This window comes from Octopus bimaculoides, chromosome 6 (assembly GCF_046866305.1).
Source record: "Octopus bimaculoides isolate indiv1 chromosome 6, ASM4686630v1, whole genome shotgun sequence".
Taxonomy (NCBI): Eukaryota; Metazoa; Mollusca; class Cephalopoda; order Octopoda; family Octopodidae; genus Octopus; species Octopus bimaculoides.
In genome coordinates this window covers 120,004,560-120,027,315 of record NC_142933.1, presented here as the reverse complement: position 1 = coordinate 120,027,315, position 22,756 = coordinate 120,004,560, and the positions used below count along the sequence as shown (strand labels likewise).

General features: G+C 35.6%; 1 protein-coding gene across 1 annotated transcript in view; it reads left to right on the top strand.

The window, feature by feature from the left end:
• The first annotated feature begins 487 nt into the window (after positions 1 to 487).
• Positions 488 to 22,756, top strand: part of LOC106873602 (uncharacterized) — a 278,507-nt gene continuing 256,238 nt past the window's right edge. The window contains exon 1 of the mRNA XM_052968519.2: positions 488 to 1,374. The gene's annotated coding sequence lies outside the window, so the exon portion shown is untranslated. The remainder of the gene's footprint in view (positions 1,375 to 22,756) is intronic.

The following is a 22,756-nucleotide window of genomic DNA, read 5'->3' as shown; positions in this document are numbered from 1 at the left end:
CATTGATAATCGGTGTCTTTCAATAATTCCTGCATTTGTCATGTCTCATCGTCAAACATTTGAGAAACACGTCAAAAGAATTTCTTGTAATTAACCTCATATTTTGTATTTTGCATTCAGATGGAAATAAAAAGAAAGACGTTAGGAGTCTGCTGATATCATTATCTTTCCTTAGTATTGTATAGAATAACCTACCAGTGGTAAAGATAGTGTAAATATTTCGATGCAAATTTGTTTATACCAATAGAATCATATTACGACGAGATGATGATAACGTATTTCTTACAGGCTTCATTATCATCAATTACTCCATTATAAAGTGTGAAATATTTCGTTCATAACCTATCACCAGTAAGGTGATAGAGATAGCTTCATTTACCTTCTTATTTATTTCTTTTTGCATGTTTTGTCGATTTACTTTTTCACATCAAAATATCAGAATATAATTATTTTATGTGTCGTGAAACTAAATACATAATTATCTGGTAAATGTTTCTTTTACTCTTATTTTTTTTTCATTAAAACAATGCGACCAAATAATTTATCGTTGACTATAACTATTACTTCGTCTGACTTTAAATTTCTACAATTAGATTTATCCGTATTTATAGTTTCATATCAATTCCTATTTGTCCAAATATTGTTATTAATTCGTTTTCTAATGCCGATTGTATAATAACGTTGCCGATATAATTTCATTTTCTGGAATATAAATGATTTCGATAGAAATTAATAGTATTATCATTGATGTTTTATCTGGATGAGTAAATCATATACGATAGAGAGAGAAACGATTTCGATTCTTTTTGCTATGTAGCTGGCTCGTTTACAATTCTGAATTATGTTTTTCTGCGGTCAAATTTATCTTTCACCCTGGTTGGTATCGATAGAACGATTTCCAATGATTTACATTTGCATATAACGTATACCATTGATCGATAACTTTCTGCTCGTAGTATAAACATATTGTTTTGAAAGTCACTCATCTTTTTTTTATTGAATATATCAAAGATACAGTGAATATTCCATACATTTTAGATAGACATAAATTTTACAACAATAAAATAGAACGAAAAGAATGGTAATGATAAATCAAAAGGTGGAATGACGTCTACTCGAACCCCGCACTCCAGTTAACGTCATTGAACGTTTTTAGAAAAAAAAGATTGACACGTGTTATTTTAATTTTGTCTCTTTCTCCTTGTTGTGTGTTGCTTGTTTTATATACTTTGTGGACGATTGAAATGCGTGAAGTGGGAGTTGGCCAGTGTCAATACAAAATTTTATATTCATTTCCTTTTTCCATTACCGGATGATAAACAACACATATTTACGTTTCCATTGCTGGATGATAATTATCGCAGAAGCTGCAAGGTAAGACATAAAATTCTTTGTCTCTCTGTAATAATTATTGTGGCATTTACTGTTAAATTAGCAGTTCCATACATGTGCTATTTCGTTCATTTGCTTATATTTCATAAATTTACACAGCATACAAAAATACCGACATAATATATATTTACAATTGCTTACAAAAATAGAGATTAATGTATATTTTTTCTATGTTCATAATTTTTTGTTTACAATATTGAAAAAATATGCCACCAAAGAAAAGATGTAATCCGTCCAGAAACACGTATAAAGCGAGGACGATTACAGAAAACAAAGGCGAGTGTCTCGACAGAGAAAGGAGACGAGACCTTCTCAAGGTCAGCAGATGCATGCCGCTGCACGTCAGTCTCAGGAGAGAAGGGAGATGAAATTTTCCCAATATCAGCTAAGGCATGCTGTAATACTTAATGCTGAATCATTAGAACAACGTTTAACGCCAGATTAGACGGAGGTCCAATACAATAGCTCTCAGAAATAGATCACATGCAAACTCGCTCTTCGCAACACAAGGAGCTGCTTTCAGATATGATCCATCCTATTCCTATAAAAATTATAATTCTGTACAAAATGGTGTGCTACACTCAAATTGTCGTTCCTGCAAAGCTTTCAAATTTCCAAATGAAACTAATGGCATGTGCTGCTCGGGCGATAAGGTAAGATTGCAAGCACTACCAGCTCCTTACCGTCTCCCATTGCAACCCATTTCTAGAATGTACCCATTTACCTTGAATATCTCCATTACACCTCCATTCATTTGACTGTCAATCATACGATGGGTCGTGTTAGACGTAGCGCTGACCGCCTCAAAGGAGAGTATTCCACTGAGCTTTTCGGTGGGTTAGAAAATTACATACCTTCACCCCCAATTTTCCATGATAGGTTAGCACTTGGAATCTTCCAATCCTCCGATGTATTACATTTCGATTAGTTGAATTAGACCATCATTTACTCTACAAATGTTTTGTCGTCAATGCTGCACTTTCCCGATTCACCTGTTTCAACATAACTGTAATTAATATATATATATATAAATAAACTATACCATTTTAATCCCGAGCGACGCCAGGTGTCTCTGCTAGTATATATATATATATATATATATATATATATATATGTGTGTGTGTATGAATGTATCTATATTTGTATGCATCCATTCTTGATCCACCTATATATATATATATATATATATATATATATATATATATATATATATATATATATATATATATATATGTGTGTGTGTGTGTGTGTGTGTGTGTGTGTGTGTGCGCGTTGATATAAATAAAAACATTTTAAATGTTCGTAATTCTTCTCTTTGACATGGTTACACTTATTCACTTTTATTCAGTCTGAACTTCATTTTTGACTCTCTTGCTTTCGAGTCTTTAGAATCATATTTTTCCCATACTTCTAGTTCATCGAGTTAAGGTTCGCTTTCATAAAGAAGTGGACTCATCATTGCAATCGATTATAGTATTCTGATAATATTTTATTGATGCCAGACGGATAGAAATTACTGTTGTTTTTATAGAGATTTCACCTCGAATGGGCCCAGTATCGTATTAAATTGATACCGTAAAGCAGTTTGTACACAAAACTTCTCATCAGACCATCGCCACCACTTTGCACAGTATAATATGAGTAATACACAGGAAATAACTTAGCATTTTTGTAACATATAGTAATATTTATACACATATATTTTCATATATATAACATGTATTTCCATGCATGTACAGCGTGATATATTTCCTTAATTTAATGAGTTTAATATGAAAATAGATATATTCAGACTTATTTCAAACTAATATAGAAATAGAAAGAGGACTTCGAAGTAAGAACGGCATCGGCCTGTCAATTGTTTGAGATTTACATCCTTGTGCTTAAAAATATTTAAAAACCAGACTCCATAGTTTACATGTATTTTGAATATATATACAAAAGAGAAACTTCCGTCCATATTTGGAAACTCGCTTTTACATAAGGTATTTTGTGTTGCATCCACATCTAAGGTTTATTAAAACGATAAAATATGTAAGAGTTTATTTGTATAGAAAATTATCGCATTTGCAATATATGTGTGTGTGCATGCGTGTGTGTGCATGCGTGTGTGTGCGCGCGCGTTATATGCGCACGCGTCTGTATGTGCGTTTGTGTGTTCACCCACACATGCATATATATATGCACACATACATATTTATGTATATATATATATATGGGAGAATATACAAAAAATAACAACAGACGAGGACAGGTGGTGTAAATAACAAAAGTATATATTAGTATGACGCTCGGGAATACGGAAAGTCTTTGACGTTTCGAGCTACGCTCTTCAACAGAAAGAATACGGAGACAAGGAGAAAAACACGGAGAAAAATATATATAATTAACTAATTTACGATATATGGTATATAATATACGTGGTGCCATAGCTTTTTGTGGAAATTTACATGACCGTGTAGTACCCCCCCCCCCCCACACCTCTTGACTGATTTATAGCATCTGACAAGAGAAACCGCGATGCTCAGATTTTCATACTAACATAGTGTTATTTTGAAGAGGGCTTACGCAAAAGAACCATTTTAGAACAAGAGAAATATGTATACGACTTCAGATATAATTAACCCATTGGCTTTACGGTGCATTATGCAAATGTCTCTAAATTCTAAATATCGTTAGCAGTGACTATCTCACAGATATGATTTGATTTGAAGAAATGAGTGCTCAACTTAATCCGACTTTATCCTATTTGTTATTCTCTGTTGATATTTTAACTACGTTTAGGTTGCAATCAACTCCATTTGTTCATTTCTCCAGACAGATAACTGCATTCTTAAGTCTGTAACTATGAATCAGCAACACAATTGTGTATTTATTATCGATAATCAGTAAGCCATATATTCCACTTTCCAATGTCTGATCTTCCTTCTCCGACTAAGAGGTAAAAGTATATTCGCGTAGGAGAGTTTTTTTATAATTTGGATCGTATTAGTACTTGCCAAAGATTTATTCTAGATAGCTAGGTAGTTACTTCACAAACACACACACACACACACACACAAACAAAGGGACATACGCACAGACAAGCACTCATATATAGACGCCGGTATATATACACAAGCACATATATACATATACTCTCATATACGCACTCTCCTACATAAATATAATTGTGTGTTAGTAAATGGTCCCATTTCCTCATAGCTAAAATTTATGAAATTAAATAACCGTATCTCATCCTTATTCTGTTTCGTTCTTCCAGACTGAGAGAGTGGAACAAAATGGCATTAGGCTATCTAAGTCTGATGAGTATTTTTGATTGGGTATACTGTTGGTAAATTGACTGAACAGGTGATTGGCCGTGTTGTCAATAACATCCGTTTTTTAACAGACATCTGCTGGTGGATCTACTTTAGTCCTGCAGCTGGTACAAGGATTGGATGATGGTTATCCACGTGGTAGAGCATGACGTCAGTAAGACGTTCTTTTCGTCAGGCTACAAGTGTTGATACTGCTTTCTAGTGAGTCATCTCAAAAGGAAGTTTGCTATACGGCGGTTAATAAAGGGACTTTCAGACATACAAGCGAAATATCTACGTTCTTGGAGGAATGAAATGCAGGTATTCTATGTCAGCATTAACAACGATGGAAACTAAAATGCAATACACTATCTAAATTTGACGGATATTTGTCCTCATCTTGTTTGTTGTTAACACAACGTTTCGGCTGATATACCCTCCAGCCTTCATCAGGTGTCTTGAGGAAATTTCGAACCTGGGTTCTCATTCCTAAGGTATTTTTCGATATTGCTGTTGTTATTATTATTATTATTATTATTATTATTATTATTATCCAAGTCAATCCTGGGAATCGAACTTGGAATCTTGGGGTTAGTAGCCCGTGCTCTTAACCACTACGCCATATGTAATTCCCCATCTCTTAAATATAGAACTATAAAATGTAATAGTCATAAAATAAAGGCCTTAGTTATGAAAGGCAAATGCACCGCGTAAAGGATGATACACTAAACGCTTTGTTGTGAGGGAATAATCCGATTAACCAGCACACAGTTACAACAGGTTCGAACCACGTTTGACGTAGGCATGTATAAAAGAAATTGCGTATTACACCAACACATGAACAAAAAGATCATTTATTTTTACTGGGTCTGGAGGAAAGGGATGTCCCCAACGCATTCTCATGCTCCACCACCTCCTTCAACGGAGAGATTGATGCCATTCATGCTTCGTTTGAACCTCTTGAAAAGACAGCCCCTGTGTGAAGACATGAACTGAGGCTCGAATTCCAGAAGACCAAGGTTCTGGGAAGGAAGGATGGGATGTATTGAATTTTGCGGGATTTGTGACATTGCACACAAGGAGAGACGAGTGGGGGTCGGGAATAACTGATGGAAATGTCATGTACTCGGTCAGCTCCAAGGGGCCGACACGATTCGAGTAGCCGTAGAAAAGGCAAAATCAAAAGGGAGATGGCCTTTGAATTTTAGGGGTTGCAAATCAATGGGGTTGCTCTTTTCTGGATGATGTCTAGGTTGTCTGTATTTACAGCATCACCATCCCTGGTGTGGAAACCCTAACCCAATATGGGCTTCACTTTAGTACACAGATACGCACGCACACATATGCATATCTACATTTACATGTGTGTGTATGTGTGGAAGTGTGTGAATGCATATATGTATGTGTATATTGATATCTATATGTGTATATATACGTGTGTGTGTATGCATACCAGTATAATTTTTAATCATCCTCAAGACAACTAGTAGAATTGGAATTCTTTCATTCTGTTCTAAATTCCCACAATCTGGTTATTCCTTTTTCCAGAACTTAAAATTTCGATAATTTCTCCTCTCCTTCGGAGACATATTTTCACCTATTGGAGCAGATACTTCTGTCAGGAGGAGGATCTCTTGGTCATCTTTGACAACATTCAGTCAAATTGTTTTGATTTCCATCAGCATAGATTGACATGACCTGTATTACGATTGTCCAGACGAACCATCTTCCTCTTCCTCAGAAACCCACGCCTTGCCGGTTGAGAAAGTCAAGAGAAGTCCATTGCAGGAGACTGTGTCGATGAAAACCGGAGAAGGTGATCCCAAACAGAAAGCTAGAAGATTCATCGGGATATTAGAATGCCTATCAATAAGCCACAGCTTACAACTCGAACCAGAAACCATATAACGAAAAGCAAAAACCACAACCGAAGCCCCAAAGGAAAAAACGAAATCAAGAGCAAGAACAACAGCAACAATAGCAGCGACACCAACAGTCAAACACAATGAATTCTCCCCTTCAACTTTCTTTTTGTGTGAAGAGACAAGTCCGACTTGATGGAAGAAATAATAAGGTAGAAGACGGTATTCACCAAAGCGGGAAGGCCATGTCAAACCGATCTGGAACAAATCCTGCTATTGGCCGAGTCCTCTTTATGTAACGCGCTACCACCTTATCTAGCAAAGGAAAGGAGTTATGTTTCCTATGACTGGTGGCTATTACGAAAATGTTGATATGATGGGTGAGTTTGAAAATGTTGATATGACTGCGTCTGCGGTCAATCTCTCATTGATTTCTTCAAGTGTAACTTGAAGTGGAGAGTGAGGATGGAGATGTAGATGAAATTTCTACATTTTAATGAAAGACGGCTGCAAGGGACGGAACTCCTTCCCCGCTCTCTCTGTGAAAGATGAATTACTGAATTCTGCCTGGAAACTGGAGTCGATGAAGGGTAACTCTTGGGAATGCATCGTAGTCGTGGTTTAAGTTTCCTTAAATATTCCAAATGCTCGACTTGATGGTTTGTTTGCTTACAACTTCTATCATAAATTTTTAATTGTTTTTCGTGTTGAGTCACAGTTTTGTCCTTCCGATGTTACGTTACATATGTACACACTGACAAGTTTGTTTGTCTAAGTGAGCTCCATGAGAGCCAATAAAGAAAGGGTCTTCTTCTTCTTCTTCTTCTTCTTCTCCTTCTTCTAGTTGTTGTTGAAATATATACATCCTCAATCATTTATCACATTCTTGAAACGAGCGCAATCCCATTAAATGTATAGCTGTGTCTTTCGCAGGAATATTGTTTACAATTCCTCAACTCCACAGCATTTATTATTCAGTTTCACTTTTCTTTTCGTTTTGTACTGAGAAGAAAATGTTTATTCGTATTATTCAATCCGAAAGAACTTTATTTATATTCATTTAAACTAAATATCATGTTTGTTTACTTTAGATGACAAAATCACCGACGAAATGAGTGCCATTTTCTTTTACTCTCGGTTTCCCATAATGCTTTTCTCTTTTCCAATATCCCTGTTGTAATTGACGTCAAAAGCGTATTGTCCGACATATTATGTTTTATCAAAAAGAAAAAAAAATATTACTTTCTTCACATTCCAAATGAATAACAATTTGAAATTACATTTTCTATTTGCTTACCAAAAAAAAAAAAAAGTAATGATGATGATGACGACGACAAGAACAACAATAATGATAATAAAGAAACGAATAAATAAACTTAATCTGCTTAATTTTATTTAGCTTAATATCAAAACGATATGTTATGGAATTCCGGAAAGAAAATTGTTGTCATACAGTGACAAACAGTTGTCAAAGTAATTAATTTTTACAGCATGTATTTACTTGGATGTATATTCGTTTCAGATGTGCTTATATTTGATCTTGTCCGGGTGATATTGAGTTTTAAACATGTAGCTCATTTTTAGAAGTAACTTGTTTTAAAAGTAGTATTATTTATTCTTAACCAATAGTCAAAGGCTCTACTACACTCCGTTTGGCTGACCCAAAACTGAAAACAGGTTGCACTATAAAAATATCCTGCAAAAGTTGCTACTTAGTCAAAGCAGGTTTGTAATATATCATCCACCCAACTTACACTATATGATATTCTTAAATATCGCTGTATTTGCAATTAAATCGTTTTGAAATCTTGTAGAAACTCTTAAATCAGTCACCTCGAGATATTTTACAATAGCCACAGGCAGATAGCATCAATATAGATATCCTTTTTTTTAAATTTTAAACCCGAAGAAGAGTTTAAAGAACAGGTTTATAATAGAAGACATTAATTATTTCTTGCTTGTTTTCTGCTACAATAATTCGAGGTAAGATGAAATATAAGGAGTTGATTGAACGTTTACCATGTGATATACCTTTGAAAATAAATTTGTTAAAATGTTAATGAAATGTTGTCCCTACCTCAATGTAATGCAGAACCATTTTGGCTATTAGCTTAATATTTCAACTGTGAAATAACAAAGAAGCATAACAATGTCAGAAAAATAAGATAATGCCCCTGAGTGTGAGCATGAATTACTGATATTTAATATCGATAAAGATACACGACAGAATACAGCAAATACATTTGAAAGACGTGATGTATCAATCCTTATTTGTCAAGAATGCCTGTGTGTATAATTTCATAAGCGTTACTTGATGTAAAGAACTATAATACATTGTTACTTTCTTTCTGTATCCTTTTTGCAGTTACCGTGGAGATGATATTTCTTATTAACTCTTCTTAATTGTCCATGCTATCATTTTGCTCCAAATTTTACTTTCTATTCATCAATTTTTTTTTACATCGTTTTTATATAGAGCCTTGAGAATAATTATTTAATGATATATTTCGTCCACAAATTCCTTGAGATTTTTCTGTCTATATATACAATTATTTTATAATATCATTCGTTAATTAACAAGACAACATGACAGATAATAAAACAGGCATTATATTATTAGTAATTGGTTCATATTAACTTTTTTGTCTTCCTTTGGCGTTTTACAAATCTTGTTTTTAATGGGGTTTTTTCTCACCAAAGATATCGATATTTTCCTTCGTGATATACATTCTCCGTGAAATAAACAAAATGTTCCATGCCATTTCTAAGCAATTTACCTCTATTACATTGCTGAATAGATTCCGAAAATTCTAAATTCCATTTAATCCGTTCTGATAAATTGGATTAATATGCAGCAGATGGTTTGAAAGAAAATATGCGTTTTATCATATTTATCGGAATAAATCAACGATATATAAACTATAAATCAACTATAATAAACTTGTGAAATTCCGGTTTATCTTTCAGAATATTTAATGCAGGTAGATATGTATACCCTCTCTGTCCTTTAGAGTGTATTTTTATTCGAATCTTTTTTTCAATCTCCGAAAAAAATCACACAAATTTACAAGGGTAGCGAAGCCACATATAGAGAAGATTATTGGTATTTTATAAACAAAATTTTGCATGCTTCTGTGATGACATATGATAATTAAAGTGGTGTGGTAAAAGCTAGACCAAAGGAAGCTTTCTGGATGGTTATGTGAATCATGCTTGTACTATGTAAAAGGAAAGTATTTGAAAACGTGAAGCTAAGATCTTCCTCATTGCAGTATCTGACTAGTCTATTACAGTCAACAGGTCGTGCATTTATAATTTGTAAAATAGTGAAAAACATGAACATTATATCCACACACACTCTCTGTTCTCTAATGGCTACCTTCTGGAATAAACTACTGTCAATCCAACAGAAATATTTTGACTAATGTTAGCTACCTGACCGAAAGAAATCAGTAAACTATGTCAGTAGTTGGTGAATGTGTGCTTTAAATTGCATATTGTCGGAACAACCATTATTCGACAAATACTGCAATGAATATTATCAACAAAAAAATTCAAGAAATCTTGCTAAAGTATCCATTAGAAATTTGGCGATATTTCCCATACAGGTGTTTGAAAAGTTGGATGACTTTCAAGGAAGTATTGATATTTATACTAAAAGAAGTTCTCTGTCCAAAACCTAAAAATAAACCAAGGCTAATTTAATGAAAATTATGAAACTGTTCAACGAGTAGTATAAAATGAAAAAATAGATAATAATTTTTAATTGACTAGACATCCAATTGTTCACTTGACTTCATATTAAAATACAAATATAAATGCAACGTAAAATGTATAATGAATAATGAGGCAGTAAATGAAGAGTTGCACAGTTACACACAGACTGCGAATTCCCAAAGAAATTGTTGGCTAATTCTTTGAAACCTGTTTGACGGCATTCAGACTGTATCTCTTAAATTTCACTACATTGAATTCAGAGTTTCAACGGTGTGAAGTAAATTCTACAATATATTTTATTCGACACTCTTCTAATTCACCAGTCTTCATAATACCATTTCTACTATAGACACCACGCCTGAAGTTTGGAATAGTCGATTATATCGACCCAGTGATCAACTGGTACTTATTTCACCAACCCCGAAAGGATGAAAGGTAAAGTTGACCTCGGCGGAATTTGAACTCAGAACGTAAAGACAGACAAAATTCCGTTCAAAGTTCAGATTTTGCCGAAGTCTGCTGGCGATCGATGAAATAAGTGCCAGTTGAGCACTTGGGTCTATATAATCGACTAGCCCCCACCCCGTCCCTGAAACTCTTGGCCTTGTGCCAAAATTTGAAACCAATATAACCGAATGTTGAATTTGAATTCATAAATTACAGACGGACAAAAATACCGCTAAACATTTTGTCCGACCTGCTAAAGTATGTGCTAGTTCACTACCTTACTCAGCCATCATAATATCATCAGCAATATCTATTTCATTATTGCCCACAGGGGGCTACACATGGAGGAGACAAACAAGAACAGACAAAGGGATTAAGCCGATTACATCGACCCCAGTGCGTAACTGGTACTTATTTAATCGACCCCGAAAGGATGAAAGGCAAAGTCGACCTCGGCGGTAGTTGAACTCAGAATTTAACGGCAGACGAAATACCTGTATTTCGCCCGGCGTGCTACCGATTCTACCAGCTCGCCGCCCCATATCATCAGGAATATCACCGAGTGGTGAGTGGGTAAGCTGGCAGTATCGTTAGCACGCCGGACTAAATGCCGAGCGGCATTTCGTCCGTCCTTATTTTCTGAGTTGAAATTCCACCGAGGTTAACTTTGCCTTTCACCATTTCGGAGTCGGTAAAATAAATACCAGTTTATCATTGGGATAGATGTAATCGACTATCGCCCTCCCCTGCAATTGTTGGCTGAGTGTCAACATTTGAAATCAATGTTAACGAATGGTGTCACAAAATACTATGTCAACCAACAAGATGTTAAGCTGGAGAAAGTACAAAATTACTTGAAATTGTTCATCTTTCCTACAATACTAAATGTAAAAAAAATAAATACTGTATATGTTGTGATGTATCGATTCTCTTTCGAAATACATTAAGAAGTGAAGAAAGATTTCTTTATATGAAAAGGTCAATTAGAAAAACAAACAATTTGGGACTGAAAAGTCTAATGACCTTTCGGAAAGTAATGATATTTGTTGGATTAATTGAATTTTTAAAACTCTCGCACTTAACACTGTCGTTATTTAATTAATTATTTTCGTTCTATTTCTTGAGTTATTCTTATCTGTGACGACGTTTTTCCTTTCCTTTCTAATGCTTAGTTTTATATCTCCATTTGCAATACAATCACTAACTAAGCTACGAGCAAATCTTATATTTTGCGTTAAAATTATCGTCGAAAATGTAAACTAATGAAAAGCATTTTGATCTACTGCAACGTGTATAATATACAAATATTTAATAATTGTCAAAACAGCTTTTATCAGTATACTTAAGTGTAATAAAGTAGCAATAAAATCTACATTTTTCTTTTCATTCTGGATTACTTTGCACAAATATCCGTATCCAGAGTAAAATTGTGACAAATAAATTTTTTTAAAGCTGTTTAACGTACTGATTTTCAATTGATCTTAAAATGTTAATATAGTAATTTGTTCACATTAATAGTTATTGTTGCTGTTTTAAATAGTGAACAAATTATACTGTTTAGTATTCAATAATTATAACAAATTTTCAGTGCAGAGTGAGGCTTAATTTAATGGGCATAACCAAATATGTAAAATGTTTCTTCCTTCGTATAAACTACATATTTCAGAAAATAGTTCGGAAGTAGAATAAATTGGCCTACTATAAGGAAATAGACGAGCCATTGCTTCAAGTACTCTGACCCCACTCTACCGCAATGTCAAACTTTTCTTCCCATTCATCAACTTTATATTCACTAATTATTGACACAAACCATCACTACTTACCTCAGATGGTCTTTATATATTTTTCATAAATCAGTATATATTTCTGTATTTTCTTTTGCAGTTAGCACCCCTTTCGTAGAAATTAAAAATATTAATGATCAAAAGGAAATTCATGTTAGCTACGGTCATGAATTTGGATTAAAAAAATGTAAGATGTAACACATGCGTTTCTACTCAAGGCACAAGGATTGAAATTTTGAGGGGGGAGTCCAGTCGATTAGGTCGACCCCAATACGCAACTGGTACTTAATTTATCGAGCCTGAAAGGATGAGAGGCAAAGTCAACCTCGGCGGAAGTTGAACTCAGAACGTAACGGCAGACGAAATAGCAATTTCTTTATTGCCCACGGGGGAGGGGAGTAAACGTAGAAATGTACAAAACAATTGATTGGGATCAGCAATGCGATATAGTTTACATAAAATATGACTTTAAAAATTATATAAAATGTCAAAAATCGAATGATATTAACAGTAAATTAGACAACACAAATGAAGCGATGATCAGGCCACGCTCCGACCTCACAAGCCCCGATCTATCGCTGGTACCTTTTTGTTCTCTTTTTTTCCGTCTATTTACACGGTTCCTTGCACGCACAGCACTCGTGCAACATGCTTCCATCTCTTTTGGAACGTACACTCCGACAGACATCTCTTCTCCAGCCACACCTTCTTTTTCAAATGAAAAGTAAAAAATGACCGTAAATTGTGGCCAGAGATAAAGTTGCCTGTCTTAATTCCTTTTATCCTAATCTTCCATACTGCCTCTTTCGCTATTGCTACAACCGTGAGAAAACAATTCTTGCCTTCGTTTGTTAAAACCCCCGGTGGGTCAATTTTTATAATTGACTCAGTCGACAGCTGTACTCTTCCTTCGCCGGACAACAGGTGTTCAGCATAGGCCCACATTTTAGATATCTCCGGACACTGAACAATAGCGTGAGGAACGGTTTCCCTGTGTGTGTCCCCCCCACACCGCATCTTGGACAGGTCGGCGACTGACGCTTACCGTGTCTTGCGAGCTTATCCCAAACGGGCAAGGCACCCCTGTAACATTGCCAGGTTAAGGACTTTTGGAAGTTGTCCAACGTTCTCAACCCGAATGTACGGTGAAACAGGCTGTCCAGTTGAATAAACCCGAGACCTAGAGTCGCTCCCAGGCCATCGTCGCATTCAGACTCTGCGAACCTACTATATAAAATCCATGTTGAACCCCCACCGCTGGCGTTGCTCGAGCGCCGGAATAGCAAGAGGGCCTTACGGCACTCTTTTTGCCATTCACCCAACCTCGTGCTTTGCGTTGGCAGCTGGGGGTGGAACCCGGCTGCTTTCGACGAATAAGTGTGATTTTATGAAATACAGTGAAATGATGGAAATATAATACAAAAACCAGAAATTTCTAGAAACTGGTATTATAACTTATGATCTTTATATTTACATATATTCTTTTGTTTAAATAGTTTCTATGCTATAACGCTTATCACGGATTTGTTAATTCTTTTAGTTTAGCCACTTATTTGTGCGGACGGGGTGCTGTACCGTTGGTATTTATTTTACTGGTGCTTATTTTATCAACCCCAGAATTATCAACCAATGATGACTTCAATGGGATTAGAGCCTAACCCTAACTTTTAGGTGTCTGATCCTGCCAACGTTGACGTTACTTTTCAGACTTACAAATGTCGGTACATAAAGTACCACTCAAACATTGGTATCCATCATAAATGGCTCTTTCTTGCTTTAATACTTGATGGTGGACAGCGGCGAGCAGGGAGAATCATTAGCCCGCCAACCAAAATGCTAAGCGGCAATTCGTCCGTCTTTATGTTCTGAGTTCAAATTCGACTTTGCCTTTCTGGGTTGATAAAATATGGACCAGATGGGTTCTGGGATCGATGTAATCGAATTCCCCATCCCCAGAATTTTCAGACCTTGTCCCTTTAGTACAAAGGAATATTTGATGGTGCGTGTGTTGGTAATTAATCTATCTCTTTACCGTTTAAGCCATGGAAAATATATTTAAGTTTAAGTCTATCTCGAGACTACAATTCCATTTGACCAGAGCTTTTCTCGTTTTCCGCACTGTCTAAGCGACAGGGAGTACAAGACTCTCTTTTCCAACACCACAAGAAATATTCATTGGTGTTTGTTTCTTAAAACACATGAACACATGAATACAACGTTTAATGTTTCTCAGGGTCTTTGTGAAAAGTGGTAAAATTAATTAGCCACACAGTATTCTTAATTGTAATGGACAGTGTATTTAAGCAACAAATTAATTAGTTTACAGTTCTTCTAAACTAATGGCTCTCAAACTGTGCACTGTAAGGGGTATCTAGATGTGATGCGGGTTTTGAAAAATAATTTAAGGTTTTAGAAAATCAATATTAATGCTTAAAACTTTTGAAAGAAAAAATTGTTATTCATAATTTTAAATCGTACTTGTTCGAGAAAAATATGATTTATAAAACAAATTAAATAGCAGGCTTCCATAGTTTTTTTTTTCTTTTGTTTACAGTTTTCCATGCGAAATATGCGAGTAATTGCTTTAACTGCTCCACAGTGCACCGTGCGATCAAAAGTATGGAGAAACTTCGTTGTAGACAATCAAGTTTTATAAGTCACAATTGTTGAGAATCGGAACTCTAGAGCGCTGGAATAAATGTCATTACGTGAAAATATACCAGAGAGCTTTACAAAGAACTAAATATACACGTTAAAATCTAATCTTGATATTTGGGTCAGGTTAACCAATTCCATCGCTACAGAACAACTCTTTAATTCTTGAACGAATTCTGGCAAGTTATTCTTTACAAAGAAACGAAGTCGGTTCACTCATCATCTCAGAATAACAAAAAATTCCTTGGGGCGAGATGGGCGCTTAATTGCACAGCGAGACTTAACACAATATATATGGCTCCCTATATTGATATACAGTAACAGTTTTGTTCATCATGCTTTTGTGGTTTACCACCGACTATACCTTGTTTTTGTTTGCGCCCGAAACTCATCCCAATATTATCATAGTAGACATCTTTTCTAGGAACTGGTCATGAAACTTATGTTAAAATGCAGTAATATGTGCAAACATAGTGACAGCCAATTAATTAATAAATATATCGAACTCCATTAATACATTAAATCTGATTCGAAGTTAAGTAACATATAATAATTTATATACTACACGCGCGCGCGCATATATATATATATATATATATATATATGCACATGTGTATGTGTGTAACATGTATGTGGTAGCAAGCTCTACAAACTTGCATTTAACTGCTACGTACACTTCTGCAGAATCTCGTCATTAGTTGCCGTAAGGTAAACATTTTAGGCTACTATCACAAACACTAATGAATGCTGTCGTCTAAGTATAAAATCCAGCTTTACGAAGCCTTCAGCTGTTAATTTTGAAATGAAGTTTCACCACAAATATGTGTGCTTGCTATCATATACTTGTTTATTTGCGAATATGTATGTCCATGTGTGTGTGTGTGTGTGTGTATGTGTGTGTGTGTGTGTGCAAGGTGTTAGGTTTTTATAGTTTTGCTTAAAGGTTTCACATGTCTGAACAGATCCAATAAAAACAAAACGTCAACAAATAGTGCAATTCTCTTGTCTGCTAGCCTTGTATTGAATGAGATGTTATTTTAGAGATGTTAGCGCTTTCTACACACACACGCCAGCATCTACCATATATGTGTTTATCAAAGGTGCTCATGTATTACTTTAGTTTACCACAATTGTGGGTATTTGCTATTTTTTTGTGCCGTTTAGCCCCAAATCAACCATTCCGGCAGTCTCCCCCTGTCCTTATAAATGTATCTTTGACTATATTACTTAAGGTTACCATGGCTTATCTCAGACGGTTTGATGTGATTGCGTTGCTATTTTTTCCACCACGAGCTTTCACGTTGGGATTTCCGCAATTACTAATGAGCCAAATGGGATTCTATAAAGTAGCCTAACACCAGTAGATTCTTTTGTCCAAGTTGGAATCCCCATCAGATTGACTTTCCCATTCATTTATATGGACATACCCGTGATTGTATTGGTAAGAAGTTCACATCGCACGTATGTGGTTCAGTATCGATCTCACTGTCAAATGATCCACACAACGCAAGTATCTTCTACTATACTTCTAAACTATAGAGTTTTGAGAGTGAAGTTTGATGGAAAGGAACCGAATGGAAGCTTGTTCCAGTCTTTTCCCCTTTCATTATCTTTTCATTCAGTAAGAAAGGCAGTGTCTCTAACATATTACAGAAAGTGAGATTGTAGGGAGAAAGGAGATATGCTCAAACCCGAGATCTGCCACGACTGGTTGCAGAAGAGTGGACTCCGTTAAAGGTACCCGAGTAGTCAGGTGGTATTGTTAAACCTGGAAGGAAATTAAGTTTGCCTCCTTCATGGTACAGACCATGGCGAGATTTGGACGCAAAATGCAAATAGTCGGATCAAATATCGTAATGTATCCTAATCGACGGTTTTGGCAATTCTTCCAATCCAACGGTTTCGATTAATGTTTTTGATATATCAACTCTAAAAGAATAAACATTTAAGTTCGTCTCGGGCAATTAGCTACCTCGGTGATAGATTTAATGCGTCTCTCATTTTAACACCACCATTCGGCTCGTGCGTGTCTTTAGAGGGAACCACTTTATTGAAAGTATTTGGACTCGCACACCGATGTGATAACTTTCTCTTTTCCAGCTACTAGTTTTAGGGATTTTGAAAAATGGGTCATCATTGCTGCGCTTCTTCCTAACTAAACCATAGAAGACAATTCCTAACCAAATAGACACATTAAATATAATAATCCCAACATAACGACTATATTTATTCTCTCTATAAAATTAGCCTCGAAATAAGAAGACAGTGTTATGTTTATTCAGCCAAACTTTTTCCTCTGTCTTCTGTCGAAACAATAACTAAGGAAGCTAAATCCAAATATGTCAGGTCCCTAAGGGTCACTACTATATTCTAGAAGTATAGTTAAACTATAAACTCCTAACATAAAAGGCAGTTTGCAAGTTTTCAAAACATTTATTGAAACTAATAAAGTTTAGGAACTAAATTTCTGTGTAGAAGTAAATTAAATTCAAATTGGATTTCCACATATATCTGAGCGAATACACTATATTATCCAATCAGCCGTATTGGCCTACAGACACAACATTAGGTACTTCCTTGCTATAACTTAATTTTCTCAACCAAGCAACATTAATTTGTGTGCTTATGTAGTCTGCATGAAAGCGTGTGTGACAATATATTTATGTTGCGTATGTGTGTTTGTGCTGTGGAACTCATGTGTGAGTTTAGAGCTGATATAAACGCAAAGTTGTAGCATTTTTGTGTCCGTCTATCATTTTTATATGACATCATATTTAATTATGCATGTGACCATGGAACTTTAAGATCTTTATACACATGCACATGTGAGCGCACAAATGTGAAATATATGTCTATGCATTTACACACACAGGCATACACACACACTCGAGTGTGTAAGTGTGTGTGTGTATGCGTGTGTGTGCTAAGGCGCGTATCCTAATAGACGTGTAGCACTCACGATCGCGAAACCGTGGTTTCGATTCCCAGATCGGCTGCGCGTTGTGTTTTTGGGCAAAACATTTCATTCCACTTTACTCTAATCCACTCAGCCGTAAATGGCTAACCCTGCGATGGGACCTTCTGATCAGAGGGACAGTTGGCTTGCTTTCCTAGCCAGCGAGGTGCCATCATTGGAACCCTAAAATTATACAAAGTGCTTTTATGTCCAGCGATGTATAACAACATCCGATAGCCTGGTCGATCACATAATCACATGATATATATATATATATAGATATATATATACAAGAAATGAGGGCAGGGAATCGTCAATTAATAATAGAATTAATAATTAACAATTTTGCCAAGTAGTTCAGTATGAAAAAAACCTTTATCGGTAAGACCATTTATCATCATAAATATAAGGGATATATAATTGTTAATTATTAATTCTATTATTAATTGACGATTCCCTGCCCTCATTTCTTGTATATTTTATATTTGATATCTCTAAGTTAGATGGTTAAACCGTAATCCCTCCACACGGGACTTCTTTTCATACGGGACTATTTGTGGCGCACATGGAATGGATTTCTTTGGGGTGGGATGCCTGAACTCGCTAGCCGATGAATTCGTAAGTGCCTTTCTTATCGTTGATTTTTGGTGTCGCATGGCCAAGGATTACCGTGAATTTTTTTTTTTAGAGACACTTTCAAATTTATCAGAATATTTGGGCTGAAGATTGGAATAGTGAAATTTTCATTCACTTAACCATGAAACGATTCGTACCCAATTAACTAAAGGCTTGTTTTGTTTGTGCTTTTCCCTCCGGTTTTTTGTTCTATGTGTGCCATAAATATCGCCATCCGTTTTAGAGAAAAATTTGTAGTTTAGAATCAGTAGTTCTTTGACTGCTATTTCTAAATTTTCAGTATGTTGGAGAAGCAACTCAATTGCTAATCCCTTATATTTATGATGATATATATATATATATATATATATATATATATATATATATATATGTATATATATATATGTATGTATGTGGGTGGGGTTGGGGTGTGTATGTGTGTGTGTACCTTTATATATATATATATATATATATATATCAGTTGCTATTGTAAGAAATTTATAAAATTTCGGCAGAATGTGAACTAATTCTTTATCGATGTCTCGAAGCACGCACATGAAGCTATAAATGACAGCATGCAAATATTTGGTCTTAAAAAAAACCCGGTTTAGAAAAAAAATCAAAATCTAGCTTCGATATTTCTATCTAAGTGGGTATTATTATTATTATTATCATCATCATTATTATAATTATCATTATTATTATTTATTATTTATTATTACTGGACCCGTATGAAAGGTTTCAAGACAGGGACTTTCCTATCTGGCCAAGCCCTTATCAAGTTCTTAAACTATCATCCGAAGAGAAAGGTGAGGGTAGAGAGGGAGGTGCTGCCTTGTAGTGTGGGCGTGAGTGGAAAAACTAATATGGCTAAATAGATCAACTCTGAGTATACTTTTCTAAATAGGAAAGAGACAAGAAGATGGAACTTCACAGGTCTTGGAGATGGCGGAGTAATCAGGGACTTTTTGTGTGGAGTCGATTTAATCGACTTTACCTCTTCCTCGAAATCGGTGGTCTGGTGCCAAAATTTGAAACCATTATTGTTGTAGTTGTTGTTGTCGCTGTTGATGGTGTTGCTACTGTAGTAGTAGTAGTAGTAGTAGTAGTAGTAGTAGTAGTAGTAGTAGTAGCGTATGTCCTGAATTTCATACCAATAGAAAAATGTTTCCATGTTGCTAAAAGTCTGCTAAATTTGGACACAAAAAAGTCTGTAATATATGAATTCTTTGGATTCTAATGGTTATTTCCGGTGGAAAGGATACGTACGAATATTTACGAATCGTACACTTGTCCACACACACCCACACGCTTTATATATATATATATATATATATATATATATATATATATATATATAGCGTGACTGTGTGGTAAGAAGCTTACTTCCCAGCCACATGGTTTCGGGTTCAGTCCTACTGCATGGCGCACCTTGGGCGAGTGTCTTCTACTATAACCTCGGGTCGACTAAAGCCTTCAAAGTGGATTTGGTAGAGGAAAACGAAAATTGAAGAATCCCGTAGTATATATATATATTTATGTATGTCTTTGTGTCTGTTGGTGTGTTTACGTCCTCGTAACATAGCGCTTCGACGAAATAACCGATAGAATAAGTATTAAGTGGTACTCCAGCATGGACGCAATCAAATGACTGAAGCAAGTAAAAGAATAAAATAAATACAAAACACAAAATATTTAAAATTCAAATGTTTCAGGGTTTTATATTTTAAAATTCATTTCAATTCCAATTCAAAATCTATTTTTCGTTACACGCTCTCTCTCTCTCTCTCTATCTTTCTTTCTCTCTTTCTCTCTCTCTCTCTCTCTCTCTCTTTTACGCGCATATGCACACGTACATACACATAGATATTCACTCACAGAAAAAAGCATGCGTATATATATGTGTGTGTGTGTGTGTGTGTGTGTGTGTAGGGAGAGTCATGGCCAAGTATTTAGAGCAGCGGACTCGCAGTCCATGGATCGTGGGTTCGAATCTCATACCGGGCGATGTGTGTGTTTATGAGTGAAACACCTAAGCTCCACGCGGCTCCGGCAGAAGATAATGACGAACTTCTGTTGACTTTTTCGCCACAACTTTCTCTCACTCTTTCCTCTTGCATCTAACAGCTCACCTAAGACGAACTGGTGTCCCGTCCAGGTGGGGAACCTATACGCCTATGTAACAGGGAAACTGGCCCTTATGACCCAGGCATGACTCGAGAAGGAACAAACTATATATATATATATATATATATATATATATATATGAGAAGTATGTATAGTTATGAATAAATCACAATTATAATGGAGAGGGTTGCAAAAACCCTTATATGTTTAGAAATAGCAGTGAAAACCACTACAAAGCCACTATAAACACTCGTATTCTATCTTTTCACAATAAAGTTGTCGGCGGGTGACGTGACATAAAGTTTACAACTTTAAAACAAAAGTTTATTTCTCTATTGCACTTTCGAAGTTAGGAACCTAACGATTCCACTCATTTCTTCAGAATTTGGAGCTCAGAATTTGAATGTGTATATAGAGGTTAACACATTATTCTTGCCGGTCGGAACACATGTAAGCCCCAAGGTGTGTTCTTTGTGATAATTTTTATCTACAGGAATATTCAATAAAATTGCCATTGGCTTCAATCACGGCCTCCAGACAATTTTGGAATCGCCTGCAACGCTTCCTGTTTAAGTTTGTGAATACTGCCATAATCCTTGCCTTCGGTTCATATTTGGTATTACAAGGAGTTTTGTTGGTCTCTCGCTCAACTGCACCCCACACATAATAATCAAAGGGATTGCAGTCTGGGGAGTTAGGTGGCCAGATGTGATGTGGCCACAGAAATTGTCTGACAGCCACTAGTGTGGACTCCTGCTTGTGTGGACTCCTGCTTGTGTGATATTATGCACAGTCCTCCTTCTTGACCCAGGGCAGCACACTGTCTCCTCCAGGCACTTGATGTAGACCTCTGTGTTGAGTCTGAGGCTATGTGAGAAGATGAATGGAGGCATAAACGTCGCCATCACTAGTGATCACTCCAAACACCATGAGGTTGACCGGATGTTTGATTTTTATCACTCTCGGTACATGTCCTCAGACTGCACTATCCTCAGATTGATATCCAAACACTCTGAAATGTTCGCATTGGAGCTTCCGGTGTAATGCCTAGCAGCACAGCATGTCTTTTCCAAATTTCTGGCAGAGTGAATTATGTCATGGGACTGTTTTACTCACAGACGGTGCCTAACTTATCCTACCATAGTGTGTAGTTGACAAAACCTAAAACAAACAATGTACATGCGTTTAATTAAAATATAAAATGGCGACAATTTATCTATCGTATCTTGTATATATATATATATATATATATATATATGTATATATATGCGAACGTATGTATGTATATATACACACACATACATACACGTATACAACCTTATACAAATGTATATATACTTAAATGTGTGCAGATATATACAAGTTAACTGACAGAGTAACGAATATTTACAAGTGAGAAAGAAAGAGAGGGAGCTGGAGATATAATGAGAGAAAACTGAAGACACAGGGAGATAGTGACAGAGAGATGAGTACACAGAGAGCGCGTATTGATCAAAATATGCCAAGCGACATAAATATTTATGCAGACATGGATACACATGCACGTGTGTGTGTGTGTGTGTGTGTGTGTGTGTGTGTGTGTATGCTTGTATGTCTGTGTCTATATGCTTATGTATGAATGGGAAAAGCACTTAGCCACGATATAATATGTAATATCTTGAGCTTTATGTCTTCATGATATAAATGTTATCATCGTAATATCATCAAATTTAACAGAATATTCCATGTAATATTCAGGAGATTTAATTATAGGTTTTTAGTCCGTCTGCTTTCGGCAGAAGTAAAAAGTAATTCTTGAAGTCATAAAAGCTTTTTAGAACTGAAAGTTTCGTAAGAAAATGACAATATAGAAACACATATTATGCACATGTCCATACATACGAATGAATTTATTAATGTGAG